This window comes from Pogoniulus pusillus, chromosome 2 (genome assembly GCF_015220805.1).
Source record: "Pogoniulus pusillus isolate bPogPus1 chromosome 2, bPogPus1.pri, whole genome shotgun sequence".
NCBI lineage: Eukaryota > Metazoa > Chordata > Aves > Piciformes > Lybiidae > Pogoniulus > Pogoniulus pusillus.
In genome coordinates this window covers 29,554,090-29,568,494 of record NC_087265.1, presented here as the reverse complement: position 1 = coordinate 29,568,494, position 14,405 = coordinate 29,554,090, and the positions used below count along the sequence as shown (strand labels likewise).

At 44.8% G+C, this 14,405-nt stretch overlaps 1 protein-coding gene across 2 annotated transcripts in view; it reads left to right on the top strand.

Moving 5' to 3' along the window:
• HECW2 (HECT, C2 and WW domain containing E3 ubiquitin protein ligase 2) overlaps window positions 1–14,405 on the top strand; it is a 199,592-nt gene that overhangs the window by 808 nt on the left and 184,379 nt on the right. The window contains exons 2-3 of one of the 2 annotated variants that reach the window (XM_064158867.1): window positions 3,868–4,067; window positions 9,087–9,277. The gene's annotated coding sequence lies outside the window, so the exon portion shown is untranslated. The remainder of the gene's footprint in view (window positions 1–3,867; window positions 4,068–9,086; window positions 9,278–14,405) is intronic. The other variant, XM_064158857.1, reaches the window with a different exon arrangement.

The window sequence follows — 14,405 nt, the reverse complement described above, 5'->3', positions numbered from 1 at the left end:
GAGCAAGATGGACCAGACCAGCACACTTTTATGTACTGGGCAGGAGTTCCCCAGAATGCCTTCTTCCATTGATGTGGAAGGGATGTCAGAGAGGTGTTCGCTACAAAGTTGCTTCTCTTTTAGCAGGGTTCCCAGCACAGCATAAAACAGGTGTCGGGAAGAAAAGGGGGGAAACGGATGCTGAGTACCACAAACTGCTGGGAAGAGATAAGGAAAGATTAACTTTGCCTGAGGAATTCTGTAGAAAGACTCTTGCTGGTAAAGTCTCTAGGCAAAGAACAGTAGTTGGATGGATAAGCATGTAAGTCCTCAGCCCAGGGCACCTACGCTGGTTAATACCCTGTAGAACACTTAAACTCTGGATTTTCACCTCATGGTACTATAGTAAACCATGTAAGCTTGAATGATTATATATATATTTTATATAGTGGTATAGTCAGTGCAAGGATTAGGCAGTACAAGGACAAATGATTTGTTGGTTGGGAAATGTGGTTTTGCATGATGTCACATGTAGAGTGACACAAGAGCAGCTGGGAGTGGGTGATTTACTTGGCCACAACACTTTGTTCTGGCTGGTGACACAAATACCCCGAGCCGATAAAAATAATAACCTGTGTAAAAGCCTCACTCAATTGAAGTGATTCACAGAAAATATTAAAACTTTAAATTTTGAACTTATTGAACAATGTATGATAAACATGGTTTAGTTCCAGAGGCCAAGAATGCACCCCACTCTTTAACAGAGACTTGTATCTGACATTGAAAGGGTTCTGAGATTGAAATACTGTCTTGTTACTTCAGTCAATGATTCCAATGCTTGCTAGTCCCACCTGGTCTGACTCCACACTGGCTTCCTTCAGTTTCTTTTCTGTCTCTTTATAGTTCAGCTGCCTGAATGTTTTTTCCAGTTTCTAGACAGAAGTAACATTAATTTCTAAGCAGTTTTTTCTTGGCACAAATGAAAAAATGCAGTATGACAGAAAGACTCCCCAATCTTTATCAGCTCAGAGTTTGTAATTTCAAAGAACAATCTTGTCTCCCCAGGGTCGGGTGTACAGTGATTGTACATTAAGTTGTGACTTGGGCTTTAGGAGCAGACACAGTAAGATTTATAGGAATATCTTCTGACTGATTTCATGAAAGACTTTCTACCACCTCTTCTACATCCCCATAGATCTTGCATAAAAATGCTTCCAGAACATGTCACCGTTCTGTCATGCTGTTGGCACCTTACCTGACATGTGTTTTCCAGCTGCCACCTTTGCCATCTCTTTGCTTCCAGATGGGTCTCCAGCTGCCTGTTCTGCACTTGCACTTCATGTTGGCTTTTCACTAACACTTGCATCTCGGTCTGCATCCTTCTCAGCTCTGACACAAACTTCTAGATGTCCAGAAAAAACAGCTCTGTTAGATTGAGTCTCCATAGTTTTAATGTTTCTGTTGATGCACTCAGGCTCTGTTCCTAGCTGCAGATTAGAATGCTGTGATATACATGAAAGACGTTGAATCTGATTTCTGTTGGCTAGGTGAGCATTAGTTACTCTGACCCTAATTCTGAGGGTTTAGAAGTTCTCAAAATTCTGTTTCACCTGAGTGCATTTGGTCTCTATGCAATAGACTTGCAGAGATCACTGTTATCAAAATGTGAGTCTACAGTTCTTCCTTCAGCTTCTGCATTTCAGTTTAAGAGATGTAGCAAATTAGCTTAGTGCAAGAAAGGGAAAGCATTATCTTGTCTGGAACGTGGAAGCAAAGTGATGGGATAGTGTTTCTCTGCCTAGAGCAAATGTTTTTCTTTTCCCTAAATTCCACACCAGGAGAGGCAGCAAGTGAATTGTTTCCAATTTAAAATAATTCCAGATTAGAATTCACCTCACTTTGATCTAGATATGATGTCTTAGTTACTTCTGTCACAGAATCACATGTTAGGGATTAGAAGGGACCTTGAAAGTTCATTGAGTCCACGACCCCTGCCAGAACAGGATCACCTAGAGTAGGTCACACAGGAACACATTCAGGTAGATTTTGAATGTCTCCAGAGAAGGAGACTCCACAACCTCTCTGGCAGCCTGCTCCAGGGCTCTGGCACCCTCACAGTGAAGTTTTTACTTATGTTTACGTGAAACCTCCTCTGTTTCAACTTGCACCCATTGCCCATTGTCCTGCCACTGGACATCACTGAGCAGAGCCTGGCTCCATCCTTCCAACTCTGCCTTTCACATGTTTATAAACATGAATGAGGTTAACCCACAGTCTCCTCCAAACTGATGAGCCCCAGCTCCCTCAGCCTTTCCTCACAAGGGGAGGAAAGGTTCTACTCCCTCAGCATGTTTGTAACTCTGTGCTGGACTCACACAAACATTTCAGAACTGGACACACAATTCCAAATGCAGCCTCACCAGGGCAGAGTAGAGGCATAGGAGAACTTCTCTTGAGCTAATAACCACATCCCTTATAACTACCCCAAGATGTCATTGGCCTTTTTGTCCAGAAGGGCACATTGCTGGCTCATGGTCCATTTCCCCTGTGCTCTTCTCCAAAAGATCAGTTCCCATTCTATATTCGTCTGTGGGGTTGTTCTTTTCCAGATGCAAGACTTGCCCTTGTTGGTTTTCATTCAGTTTCTCTCTGCTCAGCTCTCCAGCCTGTCTAGGTCTAGCTGAATGGCAGCACAGCCTGAGAGGCTGTCAGCGGCTCCCCGTTTGGTGTCATCAGCAGCCTTGCTGACAGTGCCCTTTGTGTCTTCATCCAGGTTCCTGATGAATACATTGAATAGTACTGATCTCAGTACCAGCCCCTGAGCAGTCCTGCTAGACACAGGCCTCCAATTAGACTGTCTCATTTGTCACAACTTTCTGACTTTTGTCACAGAATCATAGAATCTTAGAATCAACCAGGTTGGAAGAGACCTCCAAGATAATCTAATCCAACCTAGCACCCAGCCCTATCCAGTCAACTAGACCATGGCACTAAATGCCTCATCCAGGCTTTTCTTGAACACCTCCAGGGACAGTGACTCCACCACCTCCCTGGGCAGCCCATTCCAATGGCAAATCACTCTCTCTGTGAAGAACTTCCTCCTTCAACCAGTTCACATCCACCTCAATACCCAGTCCTGCAGACCACTCTTCCTCAGCTTAGTGCATACATTTTCTTGCTTTCTCTCACTGCAGATTCTGTTCTGGTTTTAGAAGCAAGTGAGCAGTTTTCCATATTTGTAATCTTTCAGCCCATTTTCCATTTGTATATTTTGTTTTAATGCTCTTGGTGGTTCTCAGCCATTCTGCTATGTTCATACATTAAGCAACTTAATTACCACCAATCATAGAGGTGTATAAGCAGGATGGAGGATGACTGACCCAGACCTCACTTAGTCTATGTGCTTGACACTACATACGTAAATAAGCAGACTACATAAGTAAATAAGCAGAAAAGATAAACAAGCACTTCCCTCCAAGTACTGAAGAGCTGAGGTTAAGTGTCCTTCTCTTAGATGAATGCAAAACACAAAGTTCTGTTTTGAGCTGACAAATAAGATGCTGAGAGGTACTTGCAGTTTTCCTTTGTTGTAGGTCAGTTTATTCCTGCCACCAGTCAGCTCTGCCAGCACCTGCTGCACCTACTGCTGGATTTTTTCTATTAAAAAAAAAAAGACACAAAAAGCAATAAAAAAGGTGCTCAGCCTCCTGTTTCTCCTGGATATTTTAATTTTCCTCTGTTGTGACAGGTATCAGTCAGCTCTGCCAGCACCTGCTGCACCTACTGCTGGATTTTTTCTATTAAAAAAAAAAAGACACAAAAAGCAATAAAAAAGGTGCTCAGCCTCCTGTTTCTCCTGAATATTTTAATTTTCCTCTGTTGTGACAGGTATCAGTTGGAGGGTAGGAGAGCCCTGCAGGCTGGAGGACCTTGACAGGCTGGATGCGTGGGCAGAGGCCAATGGGATGAGATTTAACAAGGCCAAGTGCAAGGTCCTGCACTTTGGCCACAACAACCCCAAGCAGTGCTACAGACTGGGAACAGAGTGGCTGGGGAGCAGCCAGGAAGAAAGGGATGTGGAAGTACTGGTAGGTACTAGCTGAACATGAGCCAGCAGTGTGCCCAGGTGGCCAAGAGAGCCAATGGCATACTGGCCTGTATCAGGAACAGTGTGGCCAGTAGGACAAGGGAGGTTATGAGGTTATTCTGCCCCTGTACTCAGCACTGGTCAAGCCACACCTTGAGTACTGTGTCCAGTTCTGTGCCCCTCAGTTCATGAGAGATGTTGAGATACTGGAATGTGTCCAAAGAAGGGTAACAAAGCTGGTGCGAGACCTGGAACACAAACCCTATGAGGAGAGGCTGAGGGAGCTGGGGTTGTTTAGCCCGAAGAAGAGGTGATCTCAGGGGTGACCTCATTGCTGTCTACAACTATGTGAAGGGAGGCTGTAGCCAGGTAGGAGTCGGTCTCTTCTCCCAGGCAAGCAGCAACAGAACAAGGGGACACAGTCTCAAGTTGTGCCAGGGGAGGTATAGACTGGATGTTAGGAGGAAGTTCTTCAGAGAGAGTGATTTCCCATTGGAATGGGCTGCCCAGGGAGGTGGTGGAGTCACTGTCCCTGGAGGTGTTCAAGAAAAGACCAGATGCACTTAGTGCTGTGGCCTAGTTAATTGGATAGGGCTGGGTGTGTGGCGGAGGGGGATTCTGCTACCTATGCTGGTTTTGGCAGAGGTAAGAAATTAATTGGGGTGAGGTAATATTATATAAAAATATATATTTATTAATCTCAATATTCTGGGCTCTCGCCACCCCCAACCACTCTATATTAATATTTGTTACACGGTTATGAAAACATTCTAGGATAAAATATGTACAGAAACTTATTAATTAACTAGCAAACATTCAAACTATAAACAGAGAGAGGAGTTTTCCCTGTGGCTTAATGCCACACTGGGTCTGTACATTATTTGTCCAGCTGAGAGGGCTGAAACTGATTCTGCTCTATGGCAGAGGCAACAGATATTACAGAGGTATTAAAGCATTTACTCACAACTCTTATTAATCAATAATCACCCTCCAGAGCTATGTCACAGCCTATGCCTAGTGTCCAAACTTCAGGGGATCTCTGCCCATGGACTTTGAGGCTGGAATCCTCCCAGCTTGAGGGGAAAGGATAAATCTTCCCAGTTGCTGGGGAAATAGTGGTCTCTGACCTTTTCTTCTGGCAAGGGATGCAATCTCTGCCTTTGTGCTGCTGGCTTCTTCTGGATGTGTTGTCCAGGAATTCTCAGCTGGCAGGATCTTGGGTATAGGAGGAGAATATCGTGCTGTCTCTGGCATGGTTCTCACAGCTAGCAGGCAGTGTGTGCAGACAATTCAGAGTCTGCTTCCTGGTTATCTCAGCGGCAGTGGCGCTTACGAGGCAGTGATAGTCAGCGGACGTGCAGGGTGTGCGCAGCTGCTGGGAGACTGTGCTCCGTAGGTAAATGCAAGCAATACAGGATCTGGTCGTGATAACACAGTGGTGTGCAGATGTGCACAGCTGGCTTAGGAGACTATAGGCTCCATATATATATATATATGTAGGCAGGCTTAAGTTTGTTCTGCATCTAAAGTACGCAGGCAGGTGAGCTGCGAGTGGGGCTCTGAGTGTGAGCAATGGTGTCCGAGCCGGGGTCTGAGCAGCTGAGCTATCAAGGTAGCGTCTGAGCGGCTCAGCACTTTGTTTACCTGTGCACCCCTATTTATTGAATGTGGGCCAAGATTAATGGCCTCTTGGCCACTAGAATGACCAATCAGTTTGGCACTCAGCCAAACCTTACCATAATAGGCAAAAGGCATTTGCCTGGACTTTCCCAAATATGGGGATCACATGGACTTACCCCAGGGAGACATGAGCTGGGTGTGTGGGAGCTTACACAACCTGTTTACAACCAGGGGTCCTGGCAGAAAAACATGTCCAGGCAGGCATAGGCATAAATAAACCTCTTTTTGGACCTACAGGCCCTCCACGACAGGGTGATAGGTTGGATTAGATGATCTTGGAGGTCTCTTCCAACCTGATTGATTCTGTGATTCTAAGGTCTGTAGTATTGATCACCAATCCATCTACTTGTCTCTTTTGCATGAAATACTTGTGCTGCCACACCTGTTTTATGCTAAGTTCTAGCTTTACAGGGCAGGCATTCACACCACCACAATGATATTGCAATAGAATACTAAAGCACAACCCCCAGATGGTAAAAGAAATAAACCAGACATGTGATGGTTAGTAGTCTTGGTTACATGTGCCATTTATTTACATTAAAAACTCTGCCTCTGAAGTGGGAACTATTCCAGAGGCCTCACACAAGCAGTTCGGATCTTCACTGAGCTATTTTCCTCACCAATACTTGCTTGCAATTTACTTTTGCTTCTTCACCACTGTTGAAAGTATAACACAGATTCTGGAGTCTGACAACATAACACCAGGGCACACTAGGACTTGTTTGGTCACTTTAAAAGGTGACATTTGATTTAACATTACTGAATATGCTACAGATGTGTAGCATTATGACTTAGATAAGCTTGTTGTTCTCTTAAGAGTTTTCTTTAATTTCAGTATTTTGGCAAAAATACTTTCAAAAGCTCATTCTGCAGATTGTTATTTATTTCATGTTAAAATTAAGCATGCCATCATGCCCATCTCCTGTGTGTACCACTTCTATGGTTGCTTGAGGGCATCAAACATCCTTGACTCTCAGTTGTTATGATAAGGTTTTGGCCATGGTTACTGGGAGTTATTTTGGAACAAGGAACAGATTTCAGGTTAGGAATAATGGATTTTGATGATATGGAGCTTCCCCCTGCCCTGGGGTGCATTAAGTGATGTTTCGCTCCCTTACAAGCAGTGATGTCAACAGACTGGGTGTCTAAATGAGATTAGCTAGGAGCTTGTCCAAGATGTTTGCCCTAATACTGATGTTTAACAGAATACATCTATATTTTAAAAAGAGGCTTTACAAACATCACATGCAAACTAAAGGCCTTTAACATTTCATCATCTCTCAAGCTGCTCTCCTATTCCTGCTGACATGTGCCACAGGTCCAGAGGAGCTTGGTGATCGCTTGCTCTCACTGTGGATGTAGTGAGAGAAGAACTAGAATACTGTGATGAGAAGTCATTGTCATACCCAGCTCAGCTTTCAGCTGTGTGCACTGTTGCTCCAGCTGGGCAGCTCTTTCCTCCTCTGACAGCCTTGCTCGGTCTATCAGGACAGCTTTATGCAACTCTGGGCAGTCCTGCTGCAATCTCTGTACCTACAGTGATGTCACAAATTACTCTTTAAGATGCAGAATTACAGTCGTGCAAATGTCAGAGCCTGAAAAGTTGATCTAACTGGAAAAGATGGAGCCTGACCAGCTTCTTCTCTCTTTCTGCTTGTCGCACTCTTAGGCAGAAGACTTAGGGTAAGCAACTTCATTTCTGTGTGTAGTGCAGTGTATGTGTGCTTACCATCTTCACATGACAGAATCTAACAAGTTTGCCCAATTAGAGATCAGAGAAAGGTTGAGCTATCAAAAGATTAAATGCACAAAGCACCTCAGTCTCTTGCTGGTTTGTGAGGAATTGTTCCGGTGTAGCACTATCTAATAAATACACCAGCAAGAGGTGAGGGTGCGAATCCACTTGCGGCCCACAGACGCGAGAGGGAGTTGCGGTGTTGTGACACCTCTGCTGAGTAGGAAGTCTCACGGCATCATCTCTTCCGAGCAATGTTGGGACAAAATACTGCACTCAAAGCCTTGTGACTGGTTTCCAGGAATGACATCTGAGCTCTCTCCCGCCTCTCCCCCTGCTCTCTTCGTCCCGCGGCGCAGCACCAGCTTTGCCTGAGCCCTTCTCAGGCGCTCAGCGCGCAGCCGCTGCTTTCCTTCGGCGGCGCCCTGAGGCCGGGGGCAGAGGTGCTGCCCCCAGGAGCGGCTCTGCCCCTCGGCTGGGCCGGGGCCCGCAGCCAGGCCCGCTCCTTTTGCAGAGCGGTTCGGAGTGCGCTGCCATGCGGCCTGTGGAGCACTTCAGAGGGGCTGTGTGAGTTTGGTGTTGCATTCTGGTGCTCAGGTTGCTCTCACAGTGAAGCAGGCTGCACAGCCAGGCGCTGAAGTACTTTAGCATTCGGAGGTGGTTTAGATCAGTTGGCAGCTTCCTCAGCCCTCCACAGGGAGAACGCTCTGCAGGAACGCCTTAAGCACTGTCCAGTTCTGGGCCTCTCACTTCAAGGATTTTGAGGTGGTGGAGAGGGTGCAGAGGAGAGTGAGGAGACTGGTGAGGGGGTTGGAGAGAAAGTGTGGCGAGGAGAGGCTGAGGGACCTGAGGGTCTTTAACCTGGAGGAGACTTTCGCTCTCTACAGCTACGCAAAAGGAAGTTGTAGTCAGGTGGGGGTCAGGCTCTTCTTCCAGGCAACCAGTGACAGGACCGGAGGGCACGGTCTGAAGCTGTGCCAGGGGAGGTTTAGGTTGGATATTAGGAAGCACTTTCTTACAGAATGGGTGACTAAGCACTGGAATGGACTGCCCAGGGAGGTGGTGGAGTCAGCACCCCTGGAAGTCTTTAAGAAAAGGCTGGATGTGGCACTTGGTGGCATGGCTTAGCTGATGTTGTGGTGTTGGGTCACCAGCTGGACTTGATGATCTTGGAGGTCATTTCCAGCCTCAATGATTCTGTGAATCTGCAGGCTAATAGCTATTTTTGTACCATATTCAGTTTCCTGCATATTAAATGCCATGTTCACGTAGGCTCTAAGGCAGTGTAGTGTTTGATACTTACTGGACATGCAGTCGTTGAATGCAGATCAGCAGTCTTACAGAGTTACAGTCTTCACTGTGCTTCTGAGGTGTAAGCCCTTTCAAAATGCACAACTTTGATCTGCAGAGATTCATTCTTATGCAGAGAGAGTGTCCTCCCTTTGGAGACTTCTGGTTAGAACTTCCTGGAAGTGGAAATGCAAGGTCTGAAGCAGGCATCAAAGCACAATACAACCATTTGGCATTAGATGTTCATGGGACTCAAGCAGAGGTGTTTAAGATATTCATGGTAGAAATTTAGACTCTCCTTTACACTTTTGGCAGCTCATCTGGCTTCTGAGGGGCGTCTATGTATGACTTAACTCCTCGTGTGCATTGAAGAGGAAACGTGAGCAGCTAATTCCCAGCTGAGGATTTCCACAGGCTCAGACATCACTCAGCGTGCCAACATCTACATACCTTTAAGCAACCTGGCACTTGGGCCTGGCTTTCCCCGAAGCTTCTAAGATGCTGAGGTAATACCTTTGAGATAATATCTGTTTGGTGAAAACTGGTTTGTAAATCATGGGGAGACTCTATTAAATAACGCGTTTGGAAGTGAAAAGTAGATTTGTTTAGTTGTTTATTTTTTTAATTTGAAGTCTCTCTCTAGATGGCAGCAGAGCTGAACTTTATTTACTGGAACATCTGGATGTGATGACTATGCATTTTATAACTGTGCAGCTGCAGCTGGTGGTTATCCATTAATGCTGAAAATCCTGCAGTCTGTGATGAATATAACTGTTTTGATTGAAGGGCCTCTTGTGGCATGACTGTTTTCTTTTGGAGGAAGAGTGGCAGCTTTTCTGAGCTAAGACAGTGACACTGCAGACAGGCCAATGTTGCATTTGATCAGTGGTGCATGTGTAACAAAAAGATCCTCAGCTGATGTAAAGATGTCATTGCTTCACTTGAGAATTTGCTTCAAGAAGCTTTTGCCTGGGGGATGTTGCCAGGAGACTTGTGAAGAAATGTGGGATGTGAGGGAATATAAAGATCAGTAGGGAAAAACAAAATTAAGAAGGGTAAATTAAGTAATTCTTAAGCTTCTCACCTAAAGAAGAGATGCATAAATAGCACTGAACACTAATAGTAAAGATAATGCCAGGTTTGTTGTAGAATTTTTCAATAACTGCTGGTGGTGTACTTGGGCTGATTTTTAATCAGAGGATATTGGTACAATGGCAGTGCAGGAATGCCTGGTTTATGCAGTAGAATAGTCTGTATAAGAAGTGAGAACAAGAAAGAGCAACTGATATGTAGGTCAACTGGAAACTGTATTTCAGAGATCTTTTAGTGAGCTGAGGTAAGGTAACTATATTTGACAGAAAGATAGCTAATTCTGAAGGCACTCACTGTGTGAATTTGGGAACAAACAGATCAAACACTAATTTAAGGCAGCTCACATTAAAGGCACTGATTGATCTGAGCTTTTTATTCACATTCTTTATTTTGCTTTCAGAAGCTGGAGTGTGGTTCAATAAAATCAACTTCTCCTAAAAAAGTGTAGGAGTAAAGTGCATGCATCAAACTGTCTTCTAGCATGTTTTCCATGGGAAACATTTTAAGGTGACTGTGATCAAAGAACTGAGTGTTGAAAGCTGAAGTTAAGCAATTTGATGTCCATTGCTGCTCCAAATATCTTGCCCAGAAGTTTCACAGGAGTCTTTAAAATAACCTACAAATGGCAATTTCTTTTAATATTGTTTATATGGTGATAGGAGACGGGGTAGGTAAATGCATCATGATGACAGCCCACCTACTTTTTTGCTTCAGATCAATATAATTTCCACCATAGTATGCCACCTGCACATATGCCTGGTGAAGTCATCCTTGCTGTACAAATTTCCCAGCTAAAATAGGACAGAAGAGTGGTTTGGGGTGTGGTTAAGAGCACAGGTGTACTTTTATTTCTTACCAAAATGACTGTGCTGTGTGTGCTGTGTTCAGCAGCTCAGTAAAACTTCTGTGTCAATTATATACATTTTTTAAAACATCATAGAATCATAGAATCAGATTACTCATTACATTTTTTTTTTTAAATGCTTCAGATTGTTCTTCTACATTGTGTCAAATCAGCTTCTCAGTCTGATTTCAGATTTTTTCAGGGCATGGGGCTTTCCCTGGGAAATTTTTCCATATTCCAGTGTTGTTCACAGCTTAAAGGTGCTGCTACATTTTCATGTACTGACATTTCTTTTAGTTACAGCTTTTTTACTGTTCAGATAATTTCTTTTAATTTCTACTTGGATTTCCTGTGTGTTTGTAGGTAATTATGTGCTACAACTGTCATTAGTTAACAAAGTTTTATTCCAGCATATAAAGTCACAGAATTGTTTAGGCTGGTATAGACCTTTAAGATTATGGAGTCCAACCATTAACCATATATAAAATACTTTCCTTCTTCATAGTTTTGTTATCTTGCTCAGACTCCTTCTATTGTTTTGCAGTAGAACTGAAGTCTTTGTTCAAGGTGGATTCTGAGCTGCCAGCACTTCTGCAGGGCTTGTCTTTGGAATTCTTTCATCTCAATTATTTGCTTATATATAACACTCTGGTATGAAGGTAAATCAGAGCACAAAGAGAGCACAAAAAGATCTCTATTTCGGATCCCTTGGGTGGTATGAGAGAATGCTGCAGCAGTAGGTGGAGCTTGCAAGTCTGAATTAGTAGTTGGGATTTACTAAATTTGATCCATTCAGGTTAGCATTCTAAAAAGGAAAGGACTTTGTAGGGGTAGAAGCCTCAGCTGCTCTAAGAATGCTTTTCTTGACTGTTGCTTTGATTAGTTAGTCCTCTCCTTCTAAATTGCCCTTTTTTATTGGATCATAGAATGATAGAATCAGTCAGGGTTGGAAGGGACCACAAGGATCATCTAGTTCCAACCCCCCTGCCATGGGCAGGGACACCCTACCCTAGATCAGGCTGCCTTAAACACCTCCAGGGATGGGGCCTCAACTGCCTCCCTGGGCAATCCATTCCAGGCTCTCACCACTCTCATGCAGAAGAACTTCCTCCTCCCATCCAGTCTGAACCTACCCACTTCAGCTTTATTCCTTTCCCCCTAGTCCTGTGATATCCTAAAAAGTCCTGCCCCAGCTCTTTTGTGGGCTCCCTTCAGATACTGGAAGGCCACATGAAGGTCACCTCAGAGCCTCCTCTTCTCTGGACTGAACAGCCCCAGCTCTTTCAGTCTGTCCTCATAGGAGAGGTGCTTCAACCCTCTGATCATCCTCATGGCCCTTCTCTGGACACGCTCCAGCATATCCACATCCTTCTTGTAATGGGGGTGCAAAACTGGATGCAGTACTCCAGGTGGGGTCTCAGCAGAGCAGAGAAGAGGGGGAAAATCACATCCCTCGACTTGCTGGCCACACTTCTCCTGATGCAGCCCGTCAGGCTGCAAGTGCACACTGCTGGCTCATGTTGAGCTTCTGGTCCACCAGCACCCCCAAGTCCCTCTCCTCAGGGCTGTTCTCTAGCCAGTCACTGCACATCCTGGATTTGTGCTTGGGATTGCCTCAACTCAGCTGCAGGACCTTGCACCTGGTCTTGTTGAATCTCATGAGGTTGGCTTGTGCCCACCTCTCCAGCCTGTCCAGGTCCCTCTGGATGGATCCCTTCCCTCCAGTGTGTCTGCTGCACCACACAGCTTGGTGTTGTCAGCAAACTTGCTGAGGGTGCACTCAATGCCTCTGTCCATGGCACTTGCAAAGATGTTGAAAAAGACTGGTCCCAGGACTGATCCCTGAGGGACTCCACTTGTCACTGGTCTCCACTTGGACATGGACCTATTGACAGCCACTCTTTGGGTGTGGCCATCAAGCCAGTTCTTTATCTATCTCGTGATCCTCCCATCAAACCCATGTGTCACCTGCTTGGAGACCAGGATGTGGTGCAGGATAGTGTCAAAGGCCTTGCTCAGGTCCAGGTAAATGACATCAGTTGCTCACCCTTCATCTATGAATGTTGTGACCTGTTCATAGAAGGCCACCAGGTTTGCCAGGCAGGACTTGCCCTTGGTGAAGTCATGCTGGTTGTAGCCAATCACCTCTCCATTATTCTTCTGTCTCAGTAGGGCCTCCAGGAGGATCTGTTCCATGATCTTACTGGGCACAGAGGTGAGACTGACTGGCCTGGAGTTCTCTGGCTCCTCCTTCCTATGCTTTTTGAAAATTGGAGTTATGTTTCCCCTTTTCCAGTCAGTGGAGACTTCACCAGACTGCCATGACTTTTGGAATAGAATAGAGAGAGGTTTAGCAACCTCATCTGCCACTTCCCTCAGCACCCGTGGGTGTATCCCATCGGGTCCCTTGGACTTGAACACTTTCAGGTTCTTCAGGTGACCATGAACCTGATCTTCATTTATGATGGGCAGTTCTTCCTTCTGGTCCTTGTCATTATCTTCCATGGCTCCAGGAGTGTGACTGGAGACCATTGCAGTGAAGACTGAGGTAAAGAAGTTGTTGAGAACCTCAGACTTTCCCATGTCTCTTGTGACCATTTCACCTGTTTCCTTTCTGAGGGGGCCCACACCTTCCCTAGTCTTCTTTTTACCATTAATATACCTGTAGAAATTCTTGCTGTTCCCTTTGACTTCCTTGTCTAGATTCAATTCAAACTGTGCCTTGCATCAGGTACAAGCTGTAGAAATTTTTAGCTAAAAGTTTCCTCTTCAGAACCCTTTATTGTTGTTCTCCATCCTGCTGGAATGTTTTGTCATTAATGAAATGCTAACTTCTGAGTTTGCTTGAGGCCCATGAAGCTTGAGTAGGGCACATTTAGACTGGGTATTAGGAAGAAATTCTTTACAGTGAGGGTAGTGAGACACTGGAACAGGTTGCCCAGGGAGGTTGTTCAAGGCCAGGTTGGATGGGTGCCTTGAGCAACCTGGTCTAGTGTGAAGAGTCCCTGCCCATGGTAGGGGCATTGAAACTAAATGATCTTTAAGGTTCCTCTCAACCCAAGCCATTCTATATTGCCAGATTCCTAACACACTTCAATCCTCATACAAGCACATACACGTTGGTTTTCTTTTTATTCTCATCACTTGCACACTTAGAAGGATATCAGCCTCAATATGCTGAAAGCACTGCTCTTTGAGCCATCTTTAAAATTCTCCTACACTGTTAGGTCTGCAAAATCTGGTGAGAACTCAGGTAACCAGCATGTTTCTACCATTGTGGAGATACACTGACAATAACTCTATAATTTGCACTGCCCAGTCTGTTTGCATCCATCTGTTCATTCTAACAACCTGCCAGATCTTTAGGAAAGCTGGAGACCAGCTTTTGAGTGGAGTGTCATGAGAAGATCATCCCCAGCTTAGTGTTATTAGCTGCTATAGATTCTTACAGTAAGCGTATTATTAGCTGCATTGCATAATAATAGAGCATTCTAAGTATGACAGATGACATGTTTCTTCCTCTTGATGCTGCTGGTATTGATAATCCTAAATTTGTATGCCAGACAGAACAAAGTTCTGGTTTTCTCTCTACACTTACTTGCCTCTGATCTGTTTTCTTTTTGCTGTCTAAAATGGCACTCTCTGTAAGCAAACAAATTCCATTATTTCAATATCTCTTATGTCCAAGAGATAATTTG